The sequence below is a fragment of the Lissotriton vulgaris genome, chromosome 8 (genome assembly GCF_964263255.1).
Source record: "Lissotriton vulgaris chromosome 8, aLisVul1.2, whole genome shotgun sequence".
NCBI classification, from domain to species: Eukaryota; Metazoa; Chordata; class Amphibia; order Caudata; family Salamandridae; genus Lissotriton; species Lissotriton vulgaris.
In genome coordinates, this window is record NC_141696.1 from 1,500,063,173 (window position 1) to 1,500,087,420 (window position 24,248).

The 24,248-nt window shown below is 46.5% G+C and overlaps 1 protein-coding gene across 4 annotated transcripts in view; it reads left to right on the forward strand.

Moving 5' to 3' along the window:
- Positions 1–20,521: 20,521 nt before the first annotated feature.
- Positions 20,522–24,248, forward strand: part of ZDHHC23 (zDHHC palmitoyltransferase 23) — a 249,215-nt gene continuing 245,488 nt past the window's right edge. For 2 of the 4 annotated variants that reach the window (XM_086935590.1, XM_086935593.1), the window contains exon 1: positions 20,522–20,730. The gene's annotated coding sequence lies outside the window, so the exon portion shown is untranslated. The other 2 variants (XM_086935591.1, XM_086935592.1) reach the window with 1 other exon arrangement.

A 24,248-nucleotide genomic window follows, 5' to 3' on the forward strand; every position in this document is an offset into this window, starting at 1 on the left:
AGAATTATGTTTTTACAGGAAAGGAAACTTTCCTGCACAGAAACAATCTGTCGAGGAATTTCTCTCCTTCTATGTGTGCTGTAGATTGCAGCATACATGGAAAAAGTGATATAACGAGGAGAAAAAAAGATTGTTCTCCTCATTATGCCATCCTCTGTGAGGCGTAGCGATTTCACACAATCCTAGGTTTGCAAACCTTTGTAAATCTGGGATTATGTGAAATCCATGGTTGGATGCAGGGGAACGCCCATGTTCCAACTATGGAACGCCTCCCAGAATTAAATGTAACACAAGCCATTGCACTGCATTTATACAAAGCCACGCAAGGCGGTGCAAATCACCCCTTGCGTGGCTTTGTAAATATTTACTACCATTTTGCATCTGGGATGTGCCACAGAAGTGGTAAATGTTAGTAAATCTGACCCTTATGGTTTTATTACATAGGGGTTTAAAGTCAAAATATGTTTTACCAGCTACCTGATTATTGGCCCGCAGAGAATGAGGGCATAGAGTAATACCAGGTAGCCGTGAAACAGCTTGAAATGTAAGTTGAAATTAATGTTCATCGCCAAAAATCTTTTACATAGCATACAGGGTTCATCTGAATTGGTAGTCTCATATTACAAATTTTTAAGTTTTAGCTTTTTAAAAAGGTGCAAGAAAAACTGTTAGTATACAGGAATCCTACATTGGAAGAGGCAGTCAATATAGTCAAAACTATTGAGCTCTCACTTGATCATGCTAGACAACTTGATGCTACTTATTCCACAATACCAGTGCCTGTGGCTGATAAGCCTTTTAGTTCTGGTCAAGGTTCCAATTACAGTAGAGCTAGAAAAAGCACAGCCCACATCCACTACCTCCAATATCAGACTGAATGTGATTTATAATCTACCGGGTCATAGTTTCTTCATCGAGGAATATATGGATCTCTTCACCTCTCAACTGATCAGCTCAGACAACACGATCTTCCTTGGAGACTTCAACATACACTGGGGAATTCAGGGTAACAGCCTGGTGGACAACTTTACAGTCTTTTTCAAAGGCAATGATCTCCAACAATACTGCCTTAAACCCACACAGCACAAAGGCGCCATATTTGACCTGATAATCTCCGATTCCCCCAATCTATAGTCATATGGCCCAATGCCAGTTGATTGGTCTGACCACTTGCAGATCCCATTCTCTCTGGCTTTTATACCAAAACTTCTGGGCAATCCAAGAAAGATAAAATATGGTTCAGAGACACATCCAACCTTGACACAGAAGCCATGGCCATCATGGCCCTTCCTACTCTAATCTTAATTACATCCAACCTTGATATTAATGAAGTCCCCGACAAATACAATTCCTGCATGGAATCACTTATCGACAAATTTGTACCCCTGAAGTGCAAATTATCGAGATCAAAACCCTCCAATCCCTGGTTCTCTAAAAAAACTTTACGGAGAAAGAATGCTTACCAGAAAGTGTGAGAAAGAACCCTCTCACCGAGTAGAAATAAGCTTCGCTTTTTTGCAAAAATACAAAGAACGAATCCTTAGAGCCAAATCCTCTGACTTCAGAGCATTCGTGAATTCTGCAAAGAACAGACTAAAGCGCCCAAACTACTAACCCCTCCACCACTCGAGCCATCAGTGGCCTACTGCAACAACTTTGTGGATTTCTTTGTCAGAGACATCTAAATCTTGCTACACACCAATGAACCTCCAGAAACTGAGAATCTATCCTGTAGGGCGTTTTATTTGTGGTCCTCTTTCTCCCCCCTTTCCGAACTAGACCTACAGCGAACAATCTCCAAAGTGAAACCCCCTAACCACCTTCAGGACGCCATTCCAGGGTCTATCAGCAAATCTCTTGCCACACACCTACTTCTCCTATGAACTAACATGGCCAACTCCTCTCTTCAACAGGGTCTATTTGTAGAGTGATGACTAAAAGTGGGTAAAGTCTCTCCTCTCTTGAAAAAACAATATCTTGACCCAAACAACTACCGCCCAATCTCCACACTTCCATTTTTAGGCAGGCGTTGAAAGTTGCGATGCTTCCCACCTCACCTCACACATCAGAACAAACAACCTGCTAGACTCTCTACAATCAGTTTCCGCTAGGGCCACAGTACAGAAACTGCATTACCCACAGAGCGCTGCATTCCTCTTCACCCTCCTAAGTGAGAAACTGAAAATTCTATTACAGGACCGGAGGCTTCGTATTATGCTTCTCTTTCATTTAATGCTACACACAGCAGCCAATGAAATCATTTTATAACAAAATAAAACTACATTTCGAATGATGCAAAACACACATCACTTCCTGTAACAGTCCATAAGATCTAGGCAATACCGGATATTCTCCTCTTTCTTTGCTGCTCACGCAGACAGTTGAGTGCCTTTTGATTACTTATAATGATTTATGACGGCTGTATATGTCATGTTAATTGGCACATTTACGCATGCTTATTCCTTGTGTTTATAATGATTTCACCCTTTGTTTGCATTGCTATGCTTGGTTTCAGGCTTTGGTAATTGCCTTTTAGACGTCTCTGCCTGCTGCGCCACCCCGCTGTTATCGGGGGTGTACGCGAGAATTGCCGGCAGCTGTTGGCTCCAGGGTGCGATTTGTGCGAACTTGCGCTGAGCTCCTCAGACGCGTCTCCCTCTTTTGACGAGAGGAGCGCGTCTTCGGCATTAGGCGGCCGGAGCGGATTTCCCGCGCGGCGGGAGCGGATTGCAGCGGTTGCTGCTGGGGGCATGTTTGCAAGTTTTTTGGGCATTATATTCACCGGTACCGGCCCGCCGACGGCGGGGGTCTGATTTAATGATAATTGCAGCGCGGAGGCCCCCCTCATCGGCCGGAAGCACTAGGAGCTTTCCCTTTTGTTTTTTTCTGTAGGTTTCGACGTGCATAGCCCAATTGGGCTTATTTTTGGTAGGATTGGGCTACGCACGTCGCTAATGCCCGTTTATTTACTAGGTTTCTTCCCATTTCTCTCGGATTCTCCCATGAGCTGACTCCTCACGCTTGGCAAGCTGTAAAAAATTGCTGGGCCTGGAGGGAGCACACCTCCTGTGTATTATTATTGCTCATTACTCCACTTTGACGCCCTTTTGGCTGCAAGAACCTGATTACAGCCTTTGGCTGAGGAGCTAGGTACCTGGTGATTGTATTGTGCTTTGAGTTAGCTCCCCCTTTTCTCTTCTCAGATATGTTACCTTTATCAGTAAACCCATGTACAAATTTGGTGATACCATGGAGGATTGGGTTACCTATGAAGAGGATGAGACCTATGAAGAGGAAGTGGCTGCCCCTTCCATTGAAGATAATATTGTTGAGGCCCTGGACGCCTCGGTCCAGGACTCTTGTCAATAAGGTCCAAGAAAAGGCAGTTCCGGGAACTGTTCAACAAGCCTTGGCAACTGCGCTAAAGCCTATCACTAAGCATTGGAGAAATTCGCCAAGCGCCATGGGTTTACTTCCCATACGAAGCCTAAGAAGGACGGTGCGCCTTCTGGTTCGCAATCGGATTCTTGGCCGCATTCCTTGACCTCACTGCCTGCCCCGGACCCCAGTAAGTCAAAGGCTCCAGACACGGACACTGACACTGACACTACGACCACTGACTCCCCGGATGCGTCTCCCCCCACAAAGAAAGCTAAGAAATCTAAGAATATAGAACCCTCTCCACCTACAGCCACTCCTTTTACCTTCAATCTGGCAGACATGGTTCATCCCAAGTCTTCCGATTGGCTACCTGCACCGGAGGTGGCTGTCTACATCCATGACAACCTCCGAAAGAGCTTTGATAAAGACGTCCGAAATAGACTCAGGTCTGAGTGCCATGGGCCGGATATTGCTGATAAATTGCCGAGACCCCTGACATTGACTCTAGCATGTTGACCTTTCTCAAAAAATTTACGAAGGACCCTACGAAGGGCATCGACCGTGCATGGAGGATATGCCAGGATAAACTCCTGGATGTTGTGGGGCCCCTGGCCAAAATTTTGGAGATGGCTTTGGAGGCACAAGAATCAGGGGCAGCAATGGACCCTCATGTTCTGGCTGGTTGGACCCTGAGGGCGATATGCCTTTTGGGCAACACTAACTGTACTATTTCGACTGAGCGCTGTAAGTCCCTCCTCATGAGGATGGACTACAACCTCACCGAGCTTGCAGCAGCAGAACCAGACCCCCTGGCAGACGGCAATTTATTCGGCGAGTGCTTTGTGAAGGATGTGGCGAAGTACGTAGGTACCTTCACGACCCTCAATAAAGCCCAGTCAGGCGTAAAGCGAGCCCTTCAGGCTGGTGTTTTTAACAGGGCTGGACGAGGCCGGGGACGCTCGTTTGGCGGCCAAAAAGTTTCAAGGCCCCCAGAGTGGTGACTTTGGCCATGGTAGAGGCGATTGGGATTCCACCCGAGGGGGAACGTTCTACCCTACCAGGCAGCGCTTCAATATTCAATAAGCGGCGGTTCAACAGGGGAGCCTACTGTAGTGGCTTCCAGGCCACAGAATCATCAGGTGAGTGCTCCAGATATTTTCCGACTTCCTCTGGGGGGGTCGTATTCGTTATTTCTTTCAGAATTGGGTTCAATTGTCTCAAGATGCTTGGATTTTAGAAACTGTTCAGGGTTTTCATCTAGATTTTTTTCAGGTCTCCGTTCAAGACAGGTTCCGCAGGCACCATTGCTACGCTGCAAAATTTCGGATTTGTGGTCAACCAGACCAAATCCGTCCTCTGCCCGACCCAAATGATAGATTTTCTTGGCTTTGTGATAGATTCTCAAGCGGCTCAGCAGAGTCTTCCCAGGTCCAAATTGCGTGACATACAGAAAGAATTGCTTGCCCTATTGTCCAAGCAGACTGTCTCGCTGAGAGGTATTGGATGGGGGGCCTACTGGCGTCATCCATTCAAGCGATCTTCCCGGGTCCGCTTCATTATTGAGCCCTTCAGAGATTGAAGATTTAGCATCTGCAGAAGGTTTTCTCGTACACGGACCTGGTTCCTCTGTCCTCAGAGGTCCGTCAGGAGCTTCAGTGGTGGCTAGACCACGTAGAGGCATGGAACGGGCGAGCCATCTTCGGCTCCATTCCAGAGGTAGTCATCGAGTCGGACGCCAGCCGTTGGGGCTGGGGTGCGCGTTGCGGAAATATTTCCATCTGAGGACGATGATCCCTAAAGGAATTGGAACTCCATATAAACTGCTTAGAGCTTCTCGCCGGCTCATTCGCGATCAAGACTCTGTCACCCAAGAACATGTCATGTTGCATCCTTCTGAGGATGGACAACATTTCGGCAGTACGCTACATCAACAAACTGGGAGGTACAAGATCTTCCATGTTAGTAGAGATAGCGAAGGACTTCTGGCACTATTGCCTGAGTCAACCGATATGTCATAGCCGAATATATTCCAGGTCAGTCAAATGTGGTGGCGGACTGGAACTCACGTCACCTCAGGGATTACAGCGATTGGCAACTCCAACCGCTTTTAGTTCAATGGTTACAGGAGATTTGGGGGTCTTGCCAGATCGACCTTTTTGCTTCCAGGTTGAATCGGCAGATGTCTTGGTTCTTCAGTTGGAGATTGGATCCGTTGGCTCTGGCGACGGTTGCTTTCACGCAGGACTGGTCTCAGTCCCTGAATCTTGCGTTTCCCCATTCATATTGATTCCTCGAGTGTACTCACGGATAGTGCGTCAGAGGGCGGAGGTGATCTTAGTGACTCCCCTCTGGAAATCACAACCTTGGTTTCCGAGTCTCCTGGAGGTCAGTTGCGACCTTCCCAGGAAGATCCCGGAACCACCGATGATACTCCAGGGCCCTCAGGGAGAGATGCATCTGATGGTAGAATCGGGACATCTGTCTCTGATGGCCTGGAGACTTTCCGGAAATGTTGGCAAATGCCAGAATTTTCGGAATAGGCTGCAGCCTTTATCGAACAAGCCTGGGCCCCTTCCAACAGGAAGAGATACGCTTCAGCCTGGAAAGGCTGGGTTCGTTGGTGCGTGGAGCAACACGTGGATCCCGTGGGAGCAGGATTACCCTGCATTGGGAACTTCCTTTCCATGAAAGCTTCAGAAGGTTTAGCATATCGTTCGGTTAACAATTTCCGCTCCACGATTTCGGCAGGTCATTCTCAGATTGAGGGTAAGCCTGTGGGGACGCATCCGCTTGTGTGCAAACTTCTGAAAGGAATCAGGGTGGCGAATCCGCCCAAACCCAAATATACTTCTCTATGGGATGTCTCTCTAGTTCTTTCACTGTTCAATAGCTGGCCTCAAAATGATTTGTTATCCAGGAAACAACTTTCGGACAAATTGGCTATGTTGTTATGTCTTGCAGCATGTCGACGGTCATCGGATGTCAAAGCCTTGGACATTACAGGTAGAGTGTTTACTCCAGAGGGAGTCTCTTTCAACATTAATGCCAGGACTAAGACGATGTCTAGAAGTGTTTATTATCATGCTTTTCCTAGCAATGCAAAACTCTGTGTGGTGCAATGTATTAAAGTCTACGAGGAGTGTACAAGGTCTTTTCGACTGATAGATGTTACGCAGTTATTGATTGCTTTACAGAAACCATTCAAACCTGTTCCTGTGGCTACTATAGCCAGATGGTTGAAATGTGTCTGCAAGAGGCAGCTATTAATACCCAGGTGTGTGGTGCCATGGCCTCTAAGAGTTTTATGTTGGGATGTACTGTTCAGGACATTATGCATTCAGCGGATTGGTCCTCAGAATCAACATTTAAACAGTTTTATTATAAACCGGTGGGTGATATTTCCTCTGTGGTGTTTCAGGACCGTTAAACTTGCATAATACGAAGCCTCTGGTCCTGTAATAGAATAAAAAATTAGCTAGCTATTGCGCAAAGAATTTTCAATTCTATTAAGGACACGGCGAGGATTATCCCACCCGGTTGTATTACATGCATTGTAATATCTTGCCCTCCCATGATTATAGTCTGTGTTTGCAGATTTTACTGATTCAGAAAAGGGGGTGGTGATGAACAGAGTGTCTGAATTAAGCAGACCACTCTTACCCAGTCCAAAGATCAGGGCTTGATCCATCACCGTTTTTCAGCTCACTGCACCATCCCAGCTCAGAACTTGGCTATATGCAAATTAGTCTGACCCTGGCCCAGTGCATCATGGGAACAGGGCAGACCAAACTACCAAGCCAATTCTTATACTGGGAAGGAAACAAGCTACCGGGGACCGGTTTCTGGCATTTCAGCCGTCTTCGGCCCGGCTTGCTTGAATCCTGATGGTGCAATGAGCTAGGGACTCACATCTGAGTATACCCTTCCACGCTTATGGTGGAGAAAAATGATTCAGAAAAGGGGGTGGTGATGAACAGAGTGTCTGAATTAAGCAGACCACTCTTACCCAGTCCAAAGATCAGGGCTTGATCCATCACCATTTTTCAGCTCACTGCACCATCCCAGCTCAGAACTTGGCTATATGCAAATTAGTCTGACCCTGGCCCAGTGCATCATGGGAACAGGGCAGACCAAACTACCAAGCCAATTCTTATACTGGGAAGGAAACAAGCTACCGGGGACCGGTTTCTGGCATTTCAGCCGTCTTCGGCCCGGCTTGCTTGAATCCTGATGGTGCAATGAGCTAGGGACTCACATCTGAGTATACCCTTCCACGCTTATGGTGGACAAAAATGATTCAGAAAAGGGGGTGGTGGTGAACAGAGTGTCTGAATTAAGCAGACCACTCTTACCCAGTCCAAAGATCAGGGCTTGATCCATCACCGTTTTTCAGCTCACTGCACCATCCCAGCTCAGAACTTGGCTATATGCAAATTAGTTTGGCCACTATAGGTGTGGCAGGGTATACTCAGACATGAGTCCCTTTCTCACTGCACCATCAGGATTCAAGCAAGCCGGGCCGAAGACGGCTGAAATGCCAGAAACCGGTCCCCGGTAGCTTGTCTCCTTTCTGGTGAAGAATTGGCTTGGTAGTTTAGTCTGCCCTGTTCCCATGATGCACTGGGCCAGGGACAGACTGATTTGCATATAGCCAGGTTCTGAGCTGGGATGGTGCAGTGAGATAAATAACGGTGATGGATCAAGCCCTGATCTTTGGACTGGGTAAGAGTGGTCTGCTTAATTCAGACACTCTGTTCATCACCACCCCCTTTTCTGCAGATTTTACTGGCATTTTTTTCTCATTCTTCCAGGTTCTGAGAAGAAAATGAACGGAGTATGTTTCCAGTTGAAGAGAATTTTTCCAGTTGGCTGTTCTTCCACGTTGGAGGAGGTTTATATTGGACTACAGTTATTTATGGACTTATGTTCGAACAAAGAAAGAGGAGGATATCCGGTATTGCCTAGATCTTATGGACTGTTACAGGAAGTGATGTGTGTTTTGCATCATGAAAAATGTAATTTTATTTTGTTAGAAAAATATTTCATTGGCTGCTGTGTCTAGCATTAAATGAAAGAGAATCATAATCCTCGCCTCCATGCCCTTAATAGAATTGAAAATTCTTGGTGCGATAGCTAGCTAATTTTTTATCCCTGGAGCAAATAAGGGTTACAGAAATACCCAACCCCTGCTACTAGAACCCACACCCCTCCCCCTCAGTCGAGACCAGTACATGAGCCAGTCATTCTCCAGTAGTGGCATGCAAATCTGAAACTCCTTACCTCTCTCCTGTCATCTAAGAACTTGCATAGCCACCTTCAAAAAGGACCTCAAGCTCCTTCTATTTGACGTTTTTATTGTAACTAACTTGCTGTACCCTTACATCGTGCAACTGTTGTTAAGTACGCTGATGCCTTCAGGACATGTCTGCGCTATATAAAATTGCAAAAATTAAATAAAAATGGATGTATAGTAGCCCAATTCAAAAAATATACTTTAAGGTAGGTCATGAAAAACTGCAATTATCGTTGGTATGCAGGGCCGGTGCTAGGCATGGGCAGCATGGGCGGCCGCCCAGGGCCGCCCTGGTCTGGTCGCAGGAGGGGGGGCCTCGCACCTTGACTTCGGTGTTTCGAGGCCCAGGGGGCCCCCTAAGAGTTTAAAGGTTTTCTTTTTTTACCCAATTCCCCCTGCTGGCCCCTCTCGCAGGGCCTAATCGCTGCAGCTGCATGATGATGGCAGCGATTTGATAGGTACTTAAATTGCCCTTATGTGTGAAGTGCGCCCTGCCATGTATGAATGAAAAGCAGGATATCCTGCAGGGAGCACAACAAGGGATAGAATGAGGTCCTATCACGTGACAACTGCTCACCTAGGATGAGGGAACACTGGGAAAGGAAGCATAGAGGTGAGAAAAAGGGGGTGGGGGGGCAGATAGGTGTGAGTATGACAGTGAGACAAGGGGTGCAGGCAGAGGAGCAGAAACGGCTTTAACAAGAGCCAGCAATAAATTAGAACGGACATTGAAACGGGCCCCATATATTTTCCTATATTCATGTACTAACTTGACCTGCAAAGAAACTGGTCTAGTGTCTGCACAATGAGGTATGGCACGTTTGCAGGGTCGGACTGACCTATAGGGCAATCAAGTCAGACTGTGCCCAATCTGTCAGGTCAGAATATAGGTTTTTTTTTTAGGATGTTTATAGGTCTGCTTTATCGTCATATGAGCCGTTTTTTACCTGTTGATTTTTGTGATATTTTAAAACAAACATTGCTTCCAGCAAACCCAACTATATGCAGTCTTCCATACCTTACACAATCGTATACAGCATGTCTTTACAAATTAAAAACTGATATAATTTGCAAATACAGAAATTTTTCTAGCTGCCTAATTCACTAATGGGGGCCACTTTTATTTCGGTGCTGGGGCCTATTTCCTGTCTCAGTCTGACAATGTATGTTAGGGTAATGCATGGTAGCAAATTATTTCCTGTTTGTAGTTCACATGCTTCACTTAATTTTGCATTCCTTACAAATCTTAGGTATTTCCAAGATGTGTGTTTCTGTAATTCGTTTCACAGCATATAACTCTTGTATGGTGCACACTTTGTATTGAGTCGCATCCAGGTGTTTATAACAGGCTACAATTGAGACCTTTGTATTTGAGGCCGAAGGCAGTATAACTTTCTCACTGTGCCTACCTGGGGATCAAAAAGGTGTTCAGATTGCATGATCATCCAATACATGGCCTCTCTGCAGAGAGCACCGAGCAACAGTACAGTATTTAAATTGCAGGTGTGATTCTGTGCAAATGTGTGTGAAGGAGGCACTCTTTGGTCAAAACAGTGACAAGATAAAAGTAAAATAATTTGTTGTTGTTACTCATTTACCCAAAACAGCTAACAACCATTGACAAAATCAATACTCCTGGCTGTTTTTAGGTGTAGGTCAGTTGTTTTGTCATATTTCTGTTTTCAATCACGGAAAGCCCAGAGAGGAAACAAAGTACTGGTCAGATTGAACTCTTTGTGGAATCACAGAAATGTAGATTACCTGTTTAAGCTACACCCTTAATTATGTAGACCACGCCCCTTTTAGAGACCCACTCATTTTTTTCAGCCAGCTTAAAGGCCTGGGCTGGCAGAAAGGGAGACAGGGAAGAGGAGAGATGGATGTAATGGGCAGAATCAGCGCCAGACCCCTGTCCCCCGCAAATCGTACCCCTCCTGCATATCGTATGCCGCCGCCACCCTCTTAGCCCTTAACCCCGGACGCACACCACAATGTTACGAGGCTGCCCCAGGACGTACCCACGGTCCATTCGCCTGCCACTCCTGCAAGTACGCCTGCATCAAACCCCACACCAAACCCACTTCCTCCAAACACAGCTCCGACTCTAACCACCTGAAGTGCATCCTGCTGAACACCCGCTCGATTCACAGACACGCCACTGAACTCTGGGACCTACTCGACACTGCGTCACCTGACATCACCTTCCTTACAGAAACCTGGATGAACGCATCATCAGCACCCGGCATCGCCATAGCCATCCCGGACGCTTACAAGATTATCCGAAAAGACCGCACCACTCAAACAGGAGGAGGCATCGCCATCGTCCATAAGAACACCATCAAATTCACGACCAGCTCCGACGATATCCTTGCAACTGCCGAACACCTCCACTTCCAGATCCACACCGACCCCAGGACCACACTTAGAGGCACCCTCATCTACAGGCCTCCAGGAACCCGTAAACAATTCAGCGATGACATCACTGACTTCATCAGCTCACATGCCCTCGCCTCCGAGAACTACATTCTACTAGGAGACCTCAACTTCTCCTGGAAAACAAAAACGACAGCAACACCACCACCCTTCTGGACAACCTGGCCAATCTCGGACTCAAACAACTGGTTGACTCCCCCACCCATGTAGCCGGACATACACTCAACCCTATTTCCACCTCCTGCAAACACATTTCCTTCGATCACACCACAGCTCTCCATTGGACGGACCACAGTTGTGTTCACTTCAGCTACAAAACCACCTCGACCCACAACCACCCACAACCTATTCCTCGAAGAAACTGGAACAAAATCACCACCGACCAACTCCTCACATCACTCAACCAAAACCCTCCCACCCTCTCATTGGACCCAAACCAAGCTGCCACCAAACTCAAGCAATGGATCACTCACAGCGCTGACAAATTAGCACCCCTGAAAAACCACCAGATCAAATCAGGTAACAAAAAGGCTCCCTGGTTCAATGATGACCTTAAGAAATCCAAGAAGCTATGCCGCACCCTAGAGAAAACATGGAGAAAAAACCCAACCACCGACAACATGACCACCTTCAAGGCAGCCATCCGCAAACACCACCAGCTGATTCGATCCACCAAGAAATCAGCATTCAAGGATCGACTCGACAACAACGACCATAAAAAGAATTCACCAACCCCACCGCAGCCTCAAACGACATTGCTCCCTCCCAAAACCTCTGCGACTCGTTATCCTCCTTCTTCTACAACAAAATTGCCGACATTCACAACAGCTTCGAGAACATTCCCCACGAACAATCCTCCCCACCCCCCTCAGAACCTTCACCGCCATCCAACAACCTCAGCGCCTGGAACACAATCACCACTGAAGACACCATCCGCCTAATGAACTCAATCCACTCTGGATCGCCAACCGACCCCTGTCCCCACCACATCTTCAACAAAGCAGACTCCATCATCGCACCCCATCTCCACGATGTCATCAACTGCTCATTCAACTCTGCTACCTTCCCAGAAAGCTGGAAACACGCCGAAGTCAGCGCCCTCCTGAAGAAACCCACAGCAGACCCCTCTGAACTTAAAAACTATCGCCCCATATCCCTCCTCCCATTCCTTGCCAAAGTCATTGAGAAAGCCGTCAACAGCCAGCTCGCTGCCTTCCTTGAATCCAACAACTCCCTCGATCCCTCTCAGTCAGGATTTCGAGCCAAACACAGCACCAAAACCGCCCTCATTGCAGCGACAGACGACATCCGAACACTACTGGACAACGGAGAAACAGTGGCCCTCATTCTACTCGACCTATCCGCCGCTTTCGACACTGTCTGTCACAGCACCCTTATACAACGCCTCAGCAACATCGGCATACAAGGAAAAGCCTTGGACTGGATCATCTCGTTCCTCGCTGGGAGAACTCAAAGAGTCCGACTTCCCCCATTCAATTCAGAGGACACTGAAGTCATCTGCGGCGTACCACAAGGATCATCACTCAGTCCCACCCTCTTCAACGTTTACATGAGCCCACTCGCATCCATCGCGCGCCAACACAACCTTAACATCATCTCCTACGCTGACGACACCCAGTTAATCCTTTCCCTCACCAAAGACCCTAACACCGCCAAAACCAACCTTCACGAAGGCATGAAAGAAGTAGCCGAATGGATGAAACACAGCTGCCTAAAACTTAACTCAGACAAAACGGAGGTGCTCATCCTAGGATCCTCCCCCTCTGCATGGGACGACTCATGGTGGCCTTCGGCTCTGAGCACAGCACCCACACCCACAGACCACGCACGTAATCTTGGCTTCATCCTAGACTCCTCACCCTCGATGTCCAGACAAGTCAACGCAGTCTCATCCTCCTGCTTCAAAGTACTTCGTATGCTCAAAAAAATCTTCTGTTGAATCCCCCCTCGAGACAAGAAAGATTGTCACCCACGCACTGGTCACGAGTCGGCTGGACTACGGAAACACTCTATACGCCGGAATCACAGCCAAATTACAGAAAAAACTCCAACGCATCCAAAACGCATCAGCGAGACTCATTTTGGACATCCCTCGCCATGATCACATTACCGGACACCGGAAAGACCTCCACTGGCTTCCCGTCAACAAGAGAATAACGTTCCGTTTCCTCACCTACGCACACAAGGCCCTTTACAAACTAGGACCCGAATGCCTCAACACTCGACTGTCCTTCTACACACTCTCCCGCCAACTACGATCCTCCAATCAAGCCCTCGCCGCAGTCCCGCGTATCCGAAGATCCACCATGGGAGGTAGATCCTTCTCCTACTTGGCGGCCAAGACCTGGAAATCACTCCCCACTCCCCTCCGCCTTACACAAAACCACATCTCCTTCAGAAAAGAACTCAAAACCTGGCTATTCGACAAAAAATGATCCCCCCCTCCCCAAGCGCCTTGAGACCCTCTGGGTGAGTAGTGCGCTGTATAAATCCCTGAACTTGAACTTGGTAGAGAGATTAAGAGCAGAGGTGAGGGGCATTACATTCAAAAGACAAGGATGTAAGAGGGGTAGAATCCAGGCAAAATGGTAGGAGGCTGGGTAACTGGTGAACGTTGAAATGCAGAGGTTACTAATGAAGCATTTAATAATTTGCTGTTTTCCAGGCATGCCTCACACTTCCTAGTGGTTTGGGGGTTTCACCCTCAACAAGAATACTTTGAAAAATGCCAGAAGATAGTATTTTTGGCCCATTTTCCATAAAAAGTAGTCCACAGGTCATGTGTGACCCATTCTTACCAGTTTGCACCACTTTCTTGTGCCTCATTTGCATGTAAGAACTGCACTCATGTATTTTCCCTTCTGTAATCCCCACTTTCCCATATGCTCCATTTTACCCTTTCAATCAACACACTTTCCTGTCTGCACCATTCATCCCCATTAATCACCTCTCTTTATAGTGTAATGTTCTCTAGTGCTCAACATTTTGCTCTCTAAGCTCCTTCCTCTTTCGAACACCATTATAATTCCATGTGTACTTTGCCTGTGTTGTCTCCTCTCTTCCTAGTGGACAAAACAGGTGCTAAATCAGGTGAAAATTTTTTTTACAACTATTTGGGCCATAATTGCAATGGTCAGCAGGTCACAAGTTTGAATTGGCTATTAATAAAACATATTTACAGAGCAGCAAATGTGTTAAAGTAAACGATTTCTAAAAGAGTTAGTGTTCTATTCACTTTGCTTTGCAATTGAAGCATTTCCACCTCTTGAAATGTGTTCCTACTCAATGGTAGACATTGCCTGTCTAAAATATTTCAATCAAATTAATATATGTCTGCTTTATACCAAGGACTCTCAATGTTTTCACAAAAAATATGCTTCTGTTCAAACTCGGAAATAGGAAATACTGCAACACAGGAGATACATGAGAGAATAGTGTCAACAAACCATGTTGATCCATTGTCCAATGTACAATTACGGTTACTACTTAGGGAATCCATCTTTATTTACACATGCAATAAGGCTGTTACTGGACACTCAAAAAGTCAGCATGCTGTGACAGTCTTCTCAGGTAGGTGATACTGTATGATCATAGGTGATTCCCAGCTCAAAGATTTTTCACAGTGTGATCATAGGCTAAGAAAACTGACCCAATGTGTGACCACCTGCACAGCATGCTAAGGCGTTAGTGTGGAAATACAACATGGATTGTGGGGAGCAAAACGGACAGGAGAAACAACGAGCAGTGGAAGTTTTAAGTAGCATTTCCTACTGATTCAGATGATTTGTGGCTGACCCTTGAGGTTTTTATGACAGAACCCCGTCAGCATTTACCACACATACCTTTACAGTCAGTATCTCAACAGCGACATTACCATGCATCCCTTTACCAAGCAAGTCACTATAATGACTTGCCTTAGGGGGTTGCTAGAGTTTGGAATAGTATAAATTACTGTTCCAACTGTAGTCCAACAACACATCCCCTAAAGCAAGTTGTTTTAATAACTTGTGTGGTTAAGGAATGCACGGTAATGTCGCAGGGTAGTGACTGCGGTGTAAAGACACATCGTGGTATTGACTGTGGGGTAAAGGATCTTTACCACGAGTTAGCAAAGCCAAAGTATTACTACACATTAGTGCCACATTTGACACAGTTTTCCAGCCAGTGCTTATAAATCAACTAGTACAACTTAGAGGGAGGAGCCAAGATGGCGACCGGAGCGGACGTGTGAGCTCCCGGCTCCGCCGGTCCTTTAGCCCCGCAGTACTATCCTGCTTGATATCCTGCTCAATTCAACCCCTGTTCGGCTGGAGACAGCGCGCTGACATCGCCCATGTTCCTCCGGAGTCTCAGCTCGTCCGGAAGGCGGAGATAGCCTGGTACCCGTCCCGACGCCCTGTCCCCTGCGTACATCGCCACTGGATGCCGGACCTCGACGGAGCAAAGACGATCGGCCCGCCCGCAGGATGCCCACAGCCTGTGAGGAGCTGCCCCTTTTCTGATCGCGGACCGCTGCGCACTGGTTGCTGTTGAGTGTTGTGTACCGCGACCACCTCGCGCTCGGTGAGTGTACCGCACTGTATGGCCGGCTCCTCTGCTACGAGCTGGGTGAGGGCTGCTTAGACTGCATCACGGGACTTGCTCGGACTCTGTGGTTCGCCCGCCCGCCCTGCCTGCCTGTTCTGGCCAGGGGGGTCCCCTCGCTGGCGACGTGGGACTATGGCTGGCTATAATGGGAGACGATGCAACTGGTGATCTCTGTTTGACCCCCCCAAGTCTACGATATCGGCTTGTGGGCGATATGGCTGTACCCGCTGAATCTCGGAGTAAAGAAGATCGCCCTCCCTCGCTCCGTGCCGGCGGCACCATGGCTGGGCCGGGGACTGACTTGACTACACCTACTTGTGTCCCGGGCACAGAGGGACCGCAGCCTACCCTGTCCTATGTTGATATCCTGTCTGCCCTCAGTGAATTGAGATTGGTGCTGTCTCAGGACTCCCACAGGCTGTGTGAGAAACTCGATGGCATATCCCTCAACTCGGAGCGGACTCGAAGAGACTATTCCCAGCAACAATTTCACACTTCCCTGCTGGTGCCTGGGATTGCAACAGTGTTACCAAGTGTTTCTAGCGGTGGTGAGACCTGGGACGACTGGACTGGCGCCTGCGGACTACGGCTTACAAACTTTGCCTGTGATACATTGTTTGCACAATCGGGGACTGTTTCTTTGTTTCCACCACCGTCATCGGCAATGGGACTGCTAGCTGAGCGATTTTTGGCCCCCTTGAAGACTCTCTCGTCAAAGCCTGCGCTTTTTCCCCTGTTGTATTTGTGCTATAAGGGAAACTTGGAGACTCTTTTGTTTGGGATCAATGCATTGATGGGTATTTGGTGCCGTCCATTTTGTAACCGTGAGTCTCCCCCTTCTTCTTTGCTCCCATCTGGTCTCTTTGTTGTGGAGGGGGTTGGCACTCGGCGAGGGGTGTGTCCTGAGGGATATCCGAGATCGGGCCAGGGTTAGGCGGTTTCTTTGTTCTATTGCTTTCTCCCTCCTCCTACGGTTGTAGCTTCTTACGGGGGGGTGGATACACGGGGTCCCCCAAGATCGGGCCAGGGCTAGGTGACTTCTTTATTGTTATGTACGCGTCGACGGGCTGGGACTAGGATGGGACTACTTTTGTCTGATTTATTCGCATGTTTGGAAATGTCTTTCCCCACCTCCAGTTCTGATTGCCACCACTGTCGTGCTGATGATAATTGTGGTTGGGACGCTTACGGGGCCGGTGGGGACCGGGAGTATGTTAAATTTGCCTCCTCCCACCTCTTCTGAGAGTTGGAGAGTGGGATGGTCTTTTCTCACTCTCTTTATTCTCTTTCCCACTTGGGGGTTCTCTTGGGGCGACAGGCATGCCTATTGGGGGGGGGCCGTGGCCTTCCGCTGGTATGCAGGGTGGGGGGATGGGATGTGTTGTATGTTTTCTCTTTGTTTCTATGGCCCTCTTTCTTTTTCTTCTTTCTTCTGTTTCTTTTTCTTCTATACCTCTTTGCTTCCTTTGGGGTTGGGGTTCAGTGTTATCAAGGGGTTTATTGCATCGTAACATTATGTGACATAGCGGTCGGCGCTCGCTCTTTGAGGACGGTGACAATGCTTTCTGATACATGCCTTCCTCTATTAAGCCTCCTTCCGGGTGCTCCTTGAATGATGATAGCTATTCTGGTCAGTTATTAGCTTCTATTACCTTTGTAGTTTTAGAAATTGTACTCCACAAAATCATAAAATTAAACCTTTTTCTATCCTTATGCTATGGTTCTAGGCTCCATACGATATTATGTGCTCAGAGATTGTTTTAAAGGCGTTCTGTCCTATTGGGTTCATTATATCCTTCTCCTATATGTCATAGCAGCCGGCCCTGAGGGGTTGTAGGCAGACGCTGTGTACTGTGCTTTTTATAAATAAAGGTTTTTTAAAAAAATGGGTATTTGGTGCCGTCCATTTTGTAACCGTGAGTCTCCCCCTTCTTCTTTGCTCCCATCTGGTCTCTTTGTTGTGGAGGGGGTTGGCACTCGGCGAGGGGTGTGTCCTGAGGGATATCCGAGATCGGGCCAGGGTTAGGCGGTTTCTTTGTTCTATTGCTTTCTCCCTCCTCCTACGGTTGTAGCTTCTTACGGGGGGGTGGATACACGGGGTCCCCCAAGATCGGGCCAGGGCTAGGTGACTTCTTTATTGTTATGTACGCGTCGACGGGCTGGGACTAGGATGGGACTGCTTTTGTCTGATTTATTCGCATGTTTGGAAATGTCTTTCCCCACCTCCAGTTCTGATTGCCACCACTGTCGTGCTGATGATAATTGTGGTTGGGGCGCTTACGGGGCCGGTGGGGACCGGGAGTATGTTAAATTTGCCTCCTCCCACCTCTTCTGAGAGTTGGAGAGTGGGATGGTCTTTTCTCACTCTCTTTATTCTCTTTCCCACTTGGGGGTTCTCTTGGGGCGACAGGCATGCCTATTGGGGGGGGGGGGGGGGGGGGGCGTGGCCTTCCGCTGGTATGCAGGGTGGGGGGATGGGATGTGTTGTATGTTTTCTCTTTGTTTCTATGGCCCTCTTTCTTTTTCTTCTTTCTTCTGTTTCTTTTTCTTCTATACCTCTTTGCTTCCTTTGGGGTTGGGGTTCAGTGTTATCAAGGGGTTTATTGCATCGTAACATTATGTGACATAGCGGTCGGCGCTCGCTCTTTGAGGACGGTGACAATGCTTTCTGATACATGCCTTCCTCTATTAAGCCTCCTTCCGGGTGCTCCTTGAATGATGATAGCTATTCTGGTCAGTTATTAGCTTCTATTACCTTTGTAGTTTTAGAAATTGTACTCCACAAAATCATAAAATTAAACCTTTTTCTATCCTTATGCTATGGTTCTAGGCTCCATACGATATTATGTGCTCAGAGATTGTTTTAAAGGCGTTCTGTCCTATTGGGTTCATTATATCCTTCTCCTATATGTCATAGCAGCCGGCCCTGAGGGGTTGTAGGCAGACGCTGTGTACTGTGCTTTTTATAAATAAAGGTTTTTAAAAAAAAAAAAAAAAAAAAAAACTAGTACAACTTAGAAATTAAGGTATTCCCCTGGTGTGGCTAACCGCTATCCTATTTGGGCAATCTGAAGAAAGCCACTCATCACTTGTTTCTGTTTTGTACTAAACCTCAGACTTGTGGAATTTATTGGGCCTCCGCTGTTTAATCTTTATCATTCCTAATTAGCCTTATTCATTCAGTCCTTTGGTTTCTTGTTGATGTCTTGCGCATATTGGTACCCAAACATGAATTTCCCTCAGTGGCAATCTGCCCAAGAATATGTTTGGTCTTGCAGGAGGCAGATCCTTCTCCTTTTTAAATATGCAAGACTGGAACTCTCTCCCTCTTGAACTATGGTGTAACTCCAATCTTTTGCAAAAACAATAAAACTGTCCTTTCTCCACATTAGTAAAGTCTGCAACTCTCCTTTGGAGCTCTCTTAGTGCCAGGATCCCCGGTTAGCATATCAAATTCATTTATCCCATTCAATAGAACAATAACAAATTTTAAATCATTTAATGTATTCCTATTTAATACAGATGTAAAATATAGGTACGCATTTTCTAAGTATTATTAATTTGTAACCATTATACTCACATCCAAACTCAGTAAGTAGCTTCTTGCAAAAAGGCTTCAACAATGCCATATAAACTGTGATCTCTAAATAAACTGCACATTTTATAAAACGCAGCAGCTCATCTCTCTTAATGAGAATTCCAAAGTTCAAATCTTTCTCACATGTATTGTTGGAGCTACACTAGTTTCCCATTATAAAGGAAGTATTCCTTCATCACGGCACTGTATATTGCTCATAACATAGGTCCTGAGTACCTTGGAGAAAATTCATATGGTACACACCTAGGTGAGCTCTTCGATCAACCCCCTCGGGAACAGTGGAAACACCTAAAATAAACAAAGAGTCCTGGAGTGGTAAAAGCTTTTTCTCATTCCTTGCAAACTCTGAAACAAAATGTATTTGCATTTCAAAGCCCAGTCCAATTCTGTTTTACAAAAAAAACTTACTGGCTTTTTTCAACTACGTTGCCCAATTAGCTTTATTTACGGTTACAGCTGCAGATGGCAGGGCACATTGGCATGCTCTATAAACAATATCCATATCAATATAAATAATGGCCAATTGAAATGACTTCCTATGATGTCACTACCTGTTAAGTTAAATCGTGTGCAAATGATAGGGGCCTCGCATTTTCCTATTCTGCCCAGGGCCCCATGAACCCTAGGACCGGCCCTGTGCTACGGACCCAACGCTCTCACGAATCATCCAGATTCTTCCCACGACCCAAAAACAGTCGCTGCACGAGATAACGCGCGGTAAACGTCAAAGGGAGGGAGCGAAAGGCTGTCCAATCAGCCGCTCGGTGTGAGAGACGGTTGTAACGCTGCTGCGCCGACGAAAGCCAAGCGCGGCCATCTTGAACTGAACCTACTTCTGAGCCAATTCAACGAGTATTTTCGAAATAGTGGCGTACACTTCGTTTTTAGATAAGTAAACAGCATCTTAAGCTTAGTTGTTTGCATTACATCCTTTCACAAAGTAAATATTTAGGACGATTTGTTTTTGTTCATGTTTCTAAATGTACATAAAGCTAATAATAAAGGAGCGCTCTAGGTAAATCTATAAAGTGCACTATAACTATCAGATTAGTCGTTTTGCGGTGACCTGATTTTAAGGTTTTCCCTTTTCAATGTGACAGCTGAGCTACGGGACCTGGGCGGCATCACGCAGTCTGTCTTCCGTGTCTAGGGCCTCAGACCGCGCCCCGGGTTGGGAGTGGCCAGACCTGCCCGAGGGGTGGCTCCGAGTGCCGGGGGCACCCGGCCTGGGACTCCCGTAGAGCTCCGGGTGCAGCGGCAGGGCATGGGGTGGGAGTCTGACAGCAGCGATGGGCGGTGGCTGCTCTGATCCCACCCACCGGAGGAGGGCGGCTCTGCCTCCGCGGAGGAGGGAGCAGCACTCGCACTGGCGGCGGCTGTGGCCACCAGTCGGCAGCAGAGGGGCCGCCCAGCTCAGGTAAGAGCCATTTCACTCCGAGGCGTTTTCAAGTGACATTTCTGCCAGCCTGATCCCGGGGCTGCCGGAAGAAACGCCAGGTAGGCTTCCCTGTCTCCTCTTCCCTGCACTTCTTCCCCTCCATGCAATTCTTTCGTTTTGTTGTCAGAGTTTCGCGTTTCTGTTGCGGCTGCTCGTTGAACTTGTAATGTTCTGCCCCCCTTGGTCGAAAATCCAGTTTATTCAGTGCTTCTCTGTTAGAGAACGAGAACTTTTCTAGTCCCCCTTATGTGTGTGGTGTGCTATCCTAAAACTTGGACCTCTCAAGTTCCACTGGTGTGTTTTGAATTGGGCTCATCATTAATTAAAAAACCCTGTTTGTTTCGACAGCATACTGAGGACCCCATATACACAGCAAGAAAGACTTCGAGGGAAGAGTTTGTCTAATTTGTGATGTTGTACAGCATTCACATAGCAAAGTTTGCAGCATTTTGCACCGAATGGAGCGTGTGAAAGAGGCTGTTGAAAGTTAACGGGTGTTCTGTCACTGAAAGGAGATAAGGAAGGACAGTTGTCAGGTGCAGACTTAGGTAAATACAAATACATTTTAGACAAGCATGAGAAGTCGGACGCGAACAAACTCTTAACTAGTAGTACAGCAGATAAAGAGAGAAACGACTAGGTGAACCTACTCTCGCAGATAGATGAAAATGCCTAATTTAACCGCTGCCCACATTGAAATACTGGTCGGCAACCTTTTTTGTATCAAGCCCTCGCCCCTTTATACAATTATGTGACATCATATTTTGTCACAACTGTTTTGCGAAACGGTAAATATCGCCAGCAAGCGGAAACATTACAGTGGGACTTGATGACATCTCACCTACGAATTGTAGACAAGATTAATATCCGTTAGTGCGTCTCAGTGGACACGAATCGAATTAGGCATTGTAAAAACATTGCCAGTCGCATTAAAAGTTGAAGTGAAAAGAGATGGAGGCATCTGGAAAGGCTGGCCCGTGACACACATTCCTAGCTGTTTGTGTTTCTTGCGACAAATAGGCTATATGTAATTGAAAACAAATTGTAAGCGGAAATCCAAACGTCTGGTGGACATACTCTCTGGGTCATCCATCCTAGGATCTCACAATTTGTTCAAGTGCGTCAGTTGGGATTTGAGCCCAGGTCCCCCATCTCAACATTTGCATTTCATCCACTCGTCAGTATCTACTAGTCCTCCTCGTTTTACACAAAATAGTAGCATTTCTTGCTTAGTTTTTTGAAAACTGGAATTAGTGCAATAAAATCGACTTAATTAATATGATACTATATCAGAAAGTTGTCGAGACAAATGGAGTATGCTTTAGTATTTAAAGGGACAAACAAAAGCACATAGAAATGAATATTTTATCATTATATAGCAATCGAGGAAAGCACAACACTTGTTTTTTTAATACAAAGTTAAGTGTGAGGCAGAGCACTCTATGGTAGTCGAGTTAACAAACGTACTTCAGAAAGAACCACACCTTAATCTACAAAATTAAATAAACCTGATAATCCATAGGGGTGGAGGTCCCATGACTCTTGCTCTCATGGTCCAAGTGTTAAATGGGACAGCCTTCCCAAAGGCAAGTTCAGTCTTTAGTCACTTTTTCAAAACTGCATTAGGGATGGGAGATAGTGTTTTAGATAATGGCTCGGTTCTGAAGTGATGCTCATGGATGCCCTTCCCATCCTGTTTCCTTAGTTGTCCCATTGGTCTGGGTGATATTGTTTCGTTATGGATTCCACCTTTCTGTGGTTGGGACTAAATCAAGGACACTGGAGCCAACCCGTTGATGTCCCATCCCAGCTAACTGAATACATTCGTGCTGGTTGCATCAAGGACACGAACTTGGTGCATAAGGACCATCCAGGCCTCCTGGCTGATCAAACACATGAACTTCAAGAGAGTGGCAGTGAGAGCAAAAAAGAAAAGAACCATCATGCCAGAATGGAATCCCTTTCTGTCATGGTATGTTGGCACTGAAGTATTTTTACGGCAAATGGACCAGCAGACTAGATCCAGGGGAAGCTGAGTGCCCCTAGTGCAACTTCCGAGATTAGGCATGCATGTCCTGTAGAACGGCCATCAATCTGCATTTAGCGTCAGACAACTTGTCGGTCTGCCCCTCCTGGATCATCCTGAACCATGCAGGATTACAGACTGACGGCGCAAACCCTAGTTTCGAAATCCCATGATAATTCAACTGCAGGTTCTGCTGCTTAAACTGTGTGCTTACTCAAGTTCAGAAAGCACAGCATTCTGCTACAATCCATGCAGTGGGCTTTGTAAGCATTGTTCCTCCCCCCAGTGGCTCATTGTGAAATGAACTAGGGTCTTAGAAGTCAGTCTCAACTCTTTCACAACACCAAACGCATAAAGGAGAACCACTGAAAGCATCTTTGAGTACAGACATTTCTGTACCACCTCTGCGGCTGCCACCTGGTCTTTTTTTTTTTTTTTTACCGACATCATAAGTATTTTAATGCCCCGGCTGGTATGAGAAAAAGCAAAATCACAATCCACCAGAGCCGGTATTTGTAGCCCTTCTTTGTATATACTTCAGACAGCAATTGTAAATAAAAAGCACTTCAAAATGTGTTCTAGAGCTGGGTTAACGATCCATCACAAATAAAGTGAAGAAAGGCAGAAAAGCTATGTTACAAAAGAATGCATACGATTTTGCTTTCAGCCCTATTTAGTATCACATCAGGGCCTTTGAAGATTGTTAAAACCACAACAAATGACCGATATTTTTCTTTTGGAGAGGTGGCAACCCTAATCACATCTGTCACCCTATAAAATGGCTGGGAATCCTATGATACATACGTTCCGTGGTCTCAGAAAATCTTTAGGTACTCCACTTCCAGCAGGATGATGCAGTTTATCAGGTCCTCTTTGAGTCAGTCGTATGCACTGGTTTCCCCCACTACTTGGATTTGTTCACCTGCAGCCTTGGCTGCTGGGCTCTAATCTACTGTCCATTTATGACGACGCCTCAACAGTACTAGTAGTAGCCTGCACGTCCTTTAGAGCTACCATGACAAGGCACTTTTCTGTCTGTCAAGCTGGTGCCAGTAGGCTCACTACCTTCACACAACTCCTAGTACAAGGTTTGAGGGAAAAAAGTTACCCTTTTCATGTCTGATTGTCTTATCATATTTCCCCTTAGTTGTTATCGCTCTGTACCAGGGGTCCGGTAGGAAAGGTACAGCATTCTACCAGTTCATAGCACATGGAAAGCTGCACCAGCAAGTACAAAAATAGATCAAATCCAGGCTAGATTTGATCTATTCTGATCATTGAAGAAACACAATAATGAACATATTTTGAGAATATATTGGATTTCCACTACTGGCTGGTGCACCTTTCCATGTGCTATAATCTTTAATCTGCTGAACAGTGGCATGGAACAGCGGCAGGTGCTTGATAAGTAGTGCACAGGACATTAATACATAACGTGTAAACTATGATTTCGGGTTCGTCTTTCTAGTCC